Genomic DNA, 11,024 nt, shown 5'->3' with positions numbered 1-11,024 from the left:
TCCTCTTTTTCACTGAAGCCCTATTTTTCCTCTGAAAGATTATACTCAGTTTTGCTGGGTAGGTGATTCCTGGCTGTAGTCCCAGTTCTTTTGCCCTCTGGAATATCACATTCCATGCCCTCTGGTCCTTTAATTTAGATGCTGCTAGATTTTGTGTTATCCTGACTGTGGCTCCATAGTACTTGAATTATTTCTTTCTGAGTTTTTGCAATATTTTCCCTTTGACCTGGGAGCTCTGGAATTTGGCTATAATATTCCTGGAGGTTTTCCTTTTGGGATCTCTTTCAGGAGGTGATTGGTGGGTTCTTTCAATTTCTATTTTGCCTTCTGCTTCTAGAATATCAGGGCAATTTTCCCTGACAATCTCTTGAAGATGCTGTCTAAACTCTTATTTTGGTCATGGTTTTCAGGTAGTCCAGTGATTTTCAAATTATCTCTCCTAGATCTATTTTCCAGGTCAGCTGTTTTTCCAAGAAGATATTTCATATTGCCCTCTATTTTTTTATTCATTTGGATTTGCTTTAATATGTCTTGGTTTTTCATAAAGTCACTAGCTTCCATGTGTTCAATCCTAATTCTTAGGCAATAATTTTCTTCAGAGAGCTTTTGTATCTCCTTTTCTATTTGACTTTTCAAGCTATTGACTTTTTTCTCACAACTCTCCTGCATCACTCTCATTTCTCTTTCCATTCTTTCCTGCACCTCTATTAAATCTTCTTTCTATCTCTCTTACTTTCTCTTTAAAGTCTCTTTTGAGAGCTTCCATGGCCTGAGACCAATTTATATTTTTCTTGGAAGCTTTGAAAGTAGGGGCCTTGAAGTTGTTATCCTCTTCTGAGGGTGCACCTCCATCTTCCTTGTCACTAAAGAAACTTTCTATTGTTCTCAACTTTCTTTGCTTGCTCATCTTGCAGTCTTTTACTTGACTTTTAACTCCCCACTGGAGCTATGCTGTCCCAAACTTCAGAGGGTCCCAGGTCTTTTGGTTTAAGGGAGGGCAGGTTTTTCTCTCACCTGGCCTGTTCTTTGGTCCAAAGATAACCTCAATCATCTTGCTAATTAACTAGCCAGCAGAACTATGTGTGATGTGGATCTTAGCTTCAAGGAGCCTGTGCTCCTTCCCCACCTGGCCTCCCACTGATCAGGATTTCTTCCTGGTTCCCTGCTGGGGTGGGATAGCTGAAGTCCTCCTTACATCCTACAGACATCCCTGTTTTCCTTCCTCTCCGCCCCTGTCAGCCATTCAGCCCTCTCACCTGACTGTAAGCTTAGTTCCAGAAGACTCTGATGCTGCAGCTGATTTGGAGGCTGCAGGTAAGTTCCTCTTACACAGCATGTCTGGGGTCTGTGTCAGTGGGATTGCAGGTTTGGACTCTGCTCAAAGCCCAGCATGACCCCCTTTAATCTGGAAAATAATCTCAGCCCATCTTTTTGTGTGTTTTGCTGCTCCAGGGCTTGTTTTATTGTTGTTTTGGGGGTAATTGTGTCTGGAGCTCTGTATGTTTTTATAACATTATTATTGACTTCAATACCTTCTTTAGGGAATGACAGATTGACTTTACTTCATCTCGGTGGGTATTTACATGAGAGTATGACATGAAGGATTATATGACAGAAGATGACAACTGACCTTTCTGTCTCTCCTTCATACAAAGTGGTATTATAATACCTCAGAATTTAAGTGAAATAAGACAGATTTTCTGAGAATAGAGCATTGGAATGAGTCAGTTTGAGAACCAATAGAGATCCTATCCCAGGCCAATTGCCCATTTCTTCAGAGTGAAGGAGATAATTCCAACTCAGAAACTAGAGAGGAGACCAGATGTCTTTGAGATGTCTTACATTATTATTCAACAACATTCAAGAGAATCTGTGAGGCACAGTGGCCAAGAGCTAGAAGGGGCCCTCAAACCAAATAATGTTAAGCAAATCAGACTCTGGGTGATCTAGATTTGGGTGCTGCCTCTGACATATATTGGATGTGTGACCCTCAACAACTTACTTAACTTTTCAGAGTCCTACAAAACCGTCTGAGACTGTCAGTTGGCAAAGCACTTGTGAGACTGACTGGACAAAGGTAACTTCCTCATGAGGTAGTTTCCTATCAAGGAAATCACATATCTAGTACAAAAAAGAAAAATCCAATGAACATTTGCTTTCTATGTAATTCACTGTCTTAGGGTCTGGGAAAAGATATGGTCTACACCTTAAAGAAACCACATTGAGCAGCTCTTCACAAGTCAATCAGTTCCAGATTCACTTTATGAAGTTCCCTCACCTGTTTTGGATACATCCATTTTTTTTCTGGCCCTGGTAGTCTTCTGTATCTGTTTCTTTGTCTATCTGTAACATCCACTGCTAGTTCACTTTGTTTTTAAGGGGGGAAAAAGTAGGAGATGGTTTTTGGAGAACCAATGCCTATCTCTCTCAGACTCTGAAACTCAAACATGCTCAGCCTATGGAGGAAGTGGATGGCAAGGGGAAAAGTCTCATTCTGCCTGTCATCTCCCTAAATTTCTATTTTATTTAGAAGTACGACTGGAATTTGTACCTGAATTTTCTCGACTTCTCTTCTTGTAGACACATAAATGGTTGTGACCTTGTCTGGCCTGGGTACATGACTGACTATCTCAGGCCTCTCTGTGATTTCAACTCTATTTTGTTTTGCCTACATGCTGTCCTGTGGGACAGTTATATCACATCTTGGTGGTCAGTGTGAACTAAATTCAAGAATTTTAAATATTGTTTTCTTACCTTACCAGCTCTTAAAACAGAAAATATATTTAAATTTATTTGTAACCAGAAGCTGTTTGTGGTAGTTGAAGAAAGAATAGATAGCATTGATGTAGTGCTTTAAGGTTTGTAGCAGGTCTTACTTTGCTTATTCATTTGATCCTCACAACAACCCTGTGAGGTAGTTGCTATTATTATCCCCATTTTAGAGATAAGGAAATGAAGGCTCAGGGGAGTAAGTGACTTGCCAGCTGGTATCTGAGGGAGTATTTGAACACAATTCTTTACATAATCTTTGCATACCTCAGTCCTATACTCTGTCTACTAGGCCACCTAGCAGTTTCCTCCAGCAAGGCTACTTCTTTCGGGTTCCAGTAGTGTTTTTAAATAAGCTATAGGAACAGAATGTGACCCGGAAACATTTCACCTGTTGGGGAATGGGAATTTTTTTTCTTAAACAGAAAAGTTAAATCTTTGTGGCAAAAGAAAAAAAGAGATGGCACTCAAATAATTAATACTAAGAGCCTGCCAGAGCAAAATTGGAATGTATCCCCGGGGGAATTTTTTTTTAAAGTTGAGCTGCCAGGTATTTTCCTGACTTTATTACTAAGGACTAAATGCTGGCAAGAGTTTGTTTCATTTTCAGGTATATTTCTATTTGTAGATATAAATTAATCCTTAGCTATAAAAAAGATTTCTATATGTAGAGATATGCACATTAATCCATATATCCACACATACATGTATGTATAAAATTAACCCTTAAGTGAAAATTTGATTTAGTTTAAAAAAAAATAGGAATTTTCCCGATTTGTGTAGAGAACTTCTTATCCCTTGATCTGGCCAATCGATTGACAGGAGAAAAAATCCTGCTAATTATGATAGGAACAAAACTGAGTTTATGATGACTTTAATGGTAAATTTACAACAGATTGTTAAATTGGAAATTTTTAAAAGGTAACATTTGTAACCACCATTGTTCCTTTATTCCTTGATATTTTCTCTGTCTCTCTTTCTCTCCCACACCCCACACCCCACACGCATCCATATTATGGAATCTAGGATTTCTCTAAGAACCTATACTGACTTTATTTATCTTCCATGCTTTAGTGAGGAATAGTAGGTATATTTGTCCTGGAAGATGTTCTAAATTAACTTCTTCCCAATAGCTATTGCTAGCTCCTAACAACTATTGCTTCTGAAAGGAGGAAGTATTTTTAGAAGATCAATGCTTCATTTTGGGAGAAAGCAAAAACTGTCCAGTTTGAATAAGTTATTCGGTTGAATTCAATTACTTGGCAAAGAATTTTGTATAGGTTGTTAATATGAATATTTGGATCACCTGGATTTGATGGAGGTACCTTATAATCCAAAAGGAGTTTTATGAAACCCTGGATTAATAGGATTAATAGGAGCAAAATGTCCTTCAACTGAACTCCAAACCTAACCCGGATAGCTAGCAGATAAAAGACCCTACCTAGTGACTTCTTTTCCCTCAGGATACTAAGTCCCTATCTTATGGTAACATCTGAGCTTCCTCATCCTTGCCAAACCCTTTTTTGGAATCCTGTAGTCTTATCATGATGATTCCATAGTTGTTATAACTGAAGTTGTTAAACTCCTTTTTGCTTCTGGGTTGATTTCTGTATCACACTATTGAAACTGACAATGCCCTGTAATCAGCGGACTAAAACCATAATATATATCCTCAGAAATGGGGAGGCCTCTGAGCTTCTCTCTTGGGAGGCAAGTCTCCACATGATCATGTATTTTGTTAACTTTCTTCTTGGAACAATAAAATATTAAATTGATACTTTTTTTCTGTCTGTCTCTGAATTGTTTTCATAGGAGAACAGGTATGATTTTTCTGTCTGTCTCTGGTTTGTAGGATAAATTAAACATTATTTCTCTGATCTGGTTCATTGTAGGAGACAGGCAGTTATAACATGTTCTCTTTCTAGTTAGTAGGAGATGTAATATTATAATTTATCTGATCTATTTATTAACCTGTTGGAGAGATTAAACATTATTTCTCTGATATGTTTGTAGGAGACAGGCAGATACAAAAGCTTTATTTTAATATCTGACAAGGCCTATGTGTCCTTATCTAAGTACTTAAAGGTAATCAGGTAAAGAATAATTTTTGAAAGAAATAATCAATCCAACATGGTGAATTTAAGAGAGGAAGAAATAGTAGGAAAATAAAAACTAGACCTAAAAGTACAATTGAAACACATGGACCTTGGTTTGGAAGCAAAAAAATTTAAGCTTAAGAAATGAATTCTAGTGTGCTAAAAGGAAAGACTGTAGAAATACAAAGAGAAATGCAATGACTTAAAACAAAGTTAACCTAAATCATGAAACATTTGTAAGCTATTGGAGATCTGGAAAGTTGGTTTAAAAAAACAAAGGACATGGACAGAAGAACAGATGTTTTTCTGGTAGAACTGTTTGGGATAGGAGACTGACTATGAAAAGACAATTCTTCTCCAAGGATTTGGGGAGATCTCTAATAATAGTCATAATTAACTTCACAGAGGCTGTTATGATCCTGTGGTTTTAGAAAAGAAAGCTGGAATCATGGAGTAGTTTAGTTGGTGATATTTTCCCCCCTCCCCATATTCTGGTTAATCTGGATTTTAGATTGAACTGATGAAAAATAGTGTTATACCTTTGTAGCTATGAAATACTCAATGTTGGGATTTTGAATGCAACCAGAATGTAATTTCCAAATTGGAAGACATGCCATGTAAATAATGTGCAATTGCATTTAACTTAATCAAGGTTATCAGATGGCTGACAATGAGTTCTGCTTTATGTATTATGCTTTAATTGTTCATAATTTTTTTATGTTAAGGCTGTATTTATGAGGTTCATGCATAGTAATTGGGGAGAGTATTATAAAGCTATATAGTTAATAGGTGTGAATGGTATGTAGAATGTGAGACATTAAGGGATTGGATCTGGTGTGATCTGGATGCTCACATAGTAAAAGCATTTGTCTGGAAGACAGAATGTTCCTTCTGGCTAATGAATGTCCAAATACTTAAAATGTGTATACTCCGTTATATCCAGAGTTAATCTGGTTTTGACAAATAGCACAAGACTTTACAAAGAAAAAAAAAGGTATAACTATGATTCTAAAATAGTGTCCTTAATCTCAGATTCTCCAACAGCAGGAAAAACAAATGTAACTTTATAGTTCAGATAGAAGGTGGGGACTGGAATCAGGTTCACATCAGGCCTCAGGCACTTAGTAGCTGTGTGAACAAGTCATTTGTCCTCTGCCTCAATTTCCTCACTCATAAAATGGGATAATAATAGCAACTACCTCCCAGGGCTGTTTTAAAGATCACATAAGATAACATTTATAAAGCACTTAGCCTGGCATATAGTAGGTGATAAATACTTGCTTATTCTCTCCCCCACCCCCTTTTCCTTTTATAAATGATGAATAAGCTAAAAGACAACTCAAGTTATTGAAGCATTTTCATTAATTTTAAGCGTAAGTATAAACTGAAACCAGAAATGAACAGACATTTGGAATTCCTCTGATCATGGTAAAAAATAATTGAGTTTGGAATTTAAACCTTCAGATTAATTATGACAAAAAAGATTATATGGATTTTATAAAATTTATACTGATATCAATATGATATCAATACCTCCATATGGCTATAAAGAGAACATCAATAACTAGTGAGTTACAACTCCTGAAAAGGTGCCTCCTATTTAGACTGCATGGACATTTCATAAAAGATGGCCTCTATCATACTGGAGATTGGAACAGATAATTTTGAACCTGAAGTAAAACTGGGAATAGACTCATTCAGGCCTTTTAAAAGATATGAAACTTTGGGTGATCCATTTGCATATGAAAAAGCCAGCAAAATAATAGATTTGCCTCCAGGGCATAGGAATGCTTCTGTGCTCACTCTTTGGCATGGATTATCAAGATAGAGTTAGAGTTTAAAGAATTGGGAAACTTTGTAACTGAGAGCTGTGTTTGTTGATTATTGGGCAAATGACCATTACCTGGTTATGGTTTAGCCTGAAGAGGCAAAGATTAGAGATTAAGTTGGATAGCTATCATAAATTAGGGTGAGATCTCTGACCAAGGGGACCTGGGCCTATAGCCAAAAGAGCTGACAAAGAGAGAGGCTAAAACTTCCAGCTAAGGTGGTGGTGTGTGAGAACCTAGTACAGAACAGAATAAGAAGACTCCCAGAGGCTTGTAGAGGGTCTGAACCGAGACAAACCAGACTCTACTGACAGAAGGCACAGAATATGCACCCAACAACAGGAAAGCAGTGCACAGTACAGGGCACAGACATCCCATCAGATCCATTGTGAAAAAAATATTTTCATGTCTCCTCCAGAAAAGGGAGTGAGAAATTCATGGAACAGATCAGAGAACAGTTAGGAAAACACAGGACCAGTTTATTGTTCCAAGGTCAAATGGGCATGTACTTATGGAGACTTCTTCCAAAGAAGAAGTTCAAAACTCTTTTGTCAATGAAAGTATTTAAACTTTCTCTGATCACTGGTTTTAGACCGAAGTTATCCAAGTTTTAGGTCTCTATTAGTAAATCAATCAGATACAGATTGATTAACTTTTTTTTCTGGCTTGTTAATACAAGATATTATCAGTTCCATTAGCATGATACAAATCAGTTTGACAGTTCAACTTAAGAGCAAACAATGTGACCAGAGTATATGATTCAAAAGGGGTTGTCAAAGATAAAGATACCCAGATGTTTTTACAAGTATTGGGGAGGAAAACAGGATGGCTCCAGCAGATTAAGGTGTTTGTTAGAGAGCCATAAAATCTACCAATTGTCCTGGAGAAAGAAGTCACAGTAGACAGGAACTGTGTATATCTGCTAGCTATAACCTTGTTAATCCAAGGTTTCATAAAATTCTTTTGGATAATAAGGCAACTCCGTCAAAGCCAGGTAGTTTATACATTCATTAAATATCTCATTTGTATCTACATTATTAACACCATGATAGGAGCTAGAGCAAGACTAGCACTCAGGTAGCACAGGGCTCAGGCAGCAGACCCTAGAGCAAGTAATAGGACCAGACAAGCATCCAGGAAGACCATATCCAACTCAACACTTAAGTGGTCTATGGCCAGCCCAGTCGCCAAGCAGCCTACTCCCAAACCACAGTTGGAGACAGGGCCAGCCTAGGAGTCCAGGCACCCCATATCAGACACTGCATGAGAAAAGGACCCGGGAAGCAACTGAGAAGCCAAGCAAGCACCTGAGATCTTAACAGGAGGCCTGATACTAGTGACAATAAACAACATCTGGTTAGTGACTGTTAGCAAGGCACTGAGACGATTACAGGTTTAAGACTATGCAAGAAGACAAATATAGAGAAGGGGCCAAGGCTAAAATTTAAGTTAAACATCCTGGAGATTGAGGCAAAATCCAGGATAATGGGTATGGCTTGGTCTTAACCACATAGTCAAAGACCAATCAAGGCCTGAGCACACCACCTAAGAGTATGACAGAGAGTGAAGTCTGACTGAAGGACAATCTGGAAATGGAGACCAGAGATATAAATTAATAAAAGAAAATGCCTATCACAATGAAGAAATAAGAGAAGTCCAAAAGGTAACCCTAGAAGAAGAGAAAAATTTTTAAAAATCATTTAAGTATCAGAGAATGACCTGACCACAAATACTACAAGGATATCCAAAAGAAATGAAGCAAGAGATATGAAAAACAATGCTAGACAAAATGATAGATATGATGAAAAGAATGGGAAGGAGACAACAGTTCAGAATTAAAGATGATAAATGTTATGAAAGAATTGGACTCCTTGAAATGTTCCAAATGGAAAGTAAACTCCAAGAAATAGCAACAAATAATAAAACATAATAGCTGCAATACTATAATGAAAAACAACTTCGAAAGACTTAAGAATTTTGATCAGTGAGATGACCAGCCTTCATTCTAGAGAACTAATGATGAGGCATATGATTTACCTACTGATAGAGAGATGATGGACTCATGGTAGAGAATAAGACATATATTTTCAGACATTGAGAATGTGAAAATTTGTTTTGTTTGACTGTGCAGATTTTCTTTATTCTTTATCAATTAAGGAAAAGTAAAGAGGGAGTGACAAAAGAATTAACAATAGCTCCACCTCCATAAAAAAAAAAAAAGCTGGGGCAGCTAGATGGTGCAGTGGATAGAGCACCGGCCCTGGAGTCAGGAGTACCTGAGTTCAAATCCGGCCTCAGACACTTAACACTTACTAGCTGTGTGACCCTGGGCAAGTCACTTAACCCCAATTGCCTCACTAAAAAAAAAAAAAAGAAAGCTAAAAGAAAAAGGGTTATCAAAGCATTTCTCAATGCACAGAAGTCCAGAAAAAAGCATAGATGAGCAGGATAGCTTTGAAAGTTACATGCTGAATTCACATACTTGAAAGGAAAAGCAAGTAGTTTGATGTATGATACTCGTTGTATATGGGAATGCCCATTTTAAGGATAAAGGGTATTTGCCTGCCAAGACGACCCTCCTTTCCCATCTGCTACTTAGTCAAAGTTAGACCATAGTGCCTGGACTCTAAGGAGGAAGAACTAGGGAGGCTGTTGTCACTTTTAAAAATTATATATGGCTATTTCCTACAGTATATTTATTTATTTATTTGTTTTATATTTAGAATTTTATTTTCCCAAATTACATGCAAAATACATATTTTGACATCAATTAAAAAAAAAACCTTTGTAATCCAAATTCTTTTCCTCCATTCTGCCCCCCCCCCACCTCCGAACTTAAGCAATTCAATATAAGCTATGGCTGCTGTCATTTCTAAAGTAAGAGTCTGCTCTTTCTGAAAGGGCATAGCAGCCATCAATTGTACCTAATCCAGGAACTGTTGAAGGGAGGCTTTGAGAGGCCATATGAAAAGTAGAGACAAAGGTAACTGCCACATGGTATGGGGCCCTGACTCTGGGAGCAAAGTTGGGAGGGCCCATTAGATACAAGGTCAAGACAGGCTTTGTTAAACCCCATTTCTGGACTACAGAACCTAAAATGGTCATTATGTATCTCTTTTCTCTCTTTTTCCTCCTCATAGGAGCCTTAAACCTTTTCTTGGAGCACAGGGAAAGTATAATTACCTTATTTTTTCTTAATATTTACTCTTTTTTTATAAACAGTATTAGCCATAGGTATTTGCTAGTGTGCATTTATTTACAGGGAATGCAATCAAGAGAGAGAAACTTCCATGGGAAAGACAGGTAAATTTAAAATGGAAGTGGTCACAGCATTATTTCTACCTAGTGGCTTGGAGCCCTGGAAAATACAAATATTTTTAGTTCTCATTGTTATAATTTCCCAGAGGAAAGAGAGAATGTTTACTCTAGGAAACACATCTTTTCAACATAAATGTCCTTCCAGTATTGTTGTCTGATCAATAATACTGGAATACTACAATCTGCAAGGAATAAAAGTTATGGGTAACCATAATAGCAATTGCAAAGAGATTTAAATATATTTTCATTGATGACCTTCATTCAAGATATCCATTCAAGAAAGCATGGTTGGGGGAAAAAAGAGGTAGGCTGGTGATATGGTGTCAGTGAGGCATAACAGAGAGATAGCCCTAGTGTTCTACCAATACTTACAAAATATTAAAAGACTAAGAAAGCCTAGAGACAATTAAGCAGATCCTATATGGAAGAGCTATGGAATAATATGGAATCCCATGGAATGAACAGGCAAAGACAGGTTATAAACTAAAAGTTTAAAAAACATTTTCCTTTTAATGAGCCTGGAAGATAGGTAGTATAAGTATTATCATGTACATGCACCTAGGCAGCACAGTGGATAGATAGTGCTGGACTTGGAGTCAAGAAGATCTGAGTTTGAATCCTTCTATATATTTAATAGATGTGTGATCCTGGGCAAGTCATTCAACTACTCTCTTTTTTTAAAAATATGGAATGCTTCACGAATTTGCATGTCATCCTTGAGCAGGGGCCATGCTAATCTCTGTATCATGCCAATTTTAGTATATGTGCTGCTGAAGCAAGCACCATTCAACTTCTCTTACATTTAGTTTCCTTTTCTGTCAAATGGGCATAATAATGTACCTCCCTCACAAGGTTGTTGTGAGGATTAAATGAGATAATAAGTAAAGAATACTCCAAGGAAGAATTTAATAATAACTTGAAGAACCCAGCAAACTCTTGTGTCAACTGAAATGTCTTTCTTCTTTAAAAGCACCATATAAATGCTAGTTATTATCCTCTTTTCACAGATAAG

General features: G+C 37.2%; 1 non-coding gene across 1 annotated transcript; it reads right to left on the bottom strand.

Moving 5' to 3' along the window:
• Window positions 1–10,691: 10,691 nt before the first annotated feature.
• Window positions 10,692–10,795, bottom strand: LOC122744875. The gene has a single exon (XR_006355212.1). It is a non-coding gene; the product is annotated as a U6 spliceosomal RNA (small nuclear RNA).
• Window positions 10,796–11,024: the final 229 nt, after the last annotated feature.

The sequence above is a fragment of the Dromiciops gliroides genome, chromosome 2 (assembly GCF_019393635.1).
Source record: "Dromiciops gliroides isolate mDroGli1 chromosome 2, mDroGli1.pri, whole genome shotgun sequence".
Lineage (NCBI taxonomy): Eukaryota > Metazoa > Chordata > Mammalia > Microbiotheria > Microbiotheriidae > Dromiciops > Dromiciops gliroides.
Note: the sequence above shows the minus strand (reverse complement) of the source record. Positions and strands in the feature narration are given on the sequence as shown.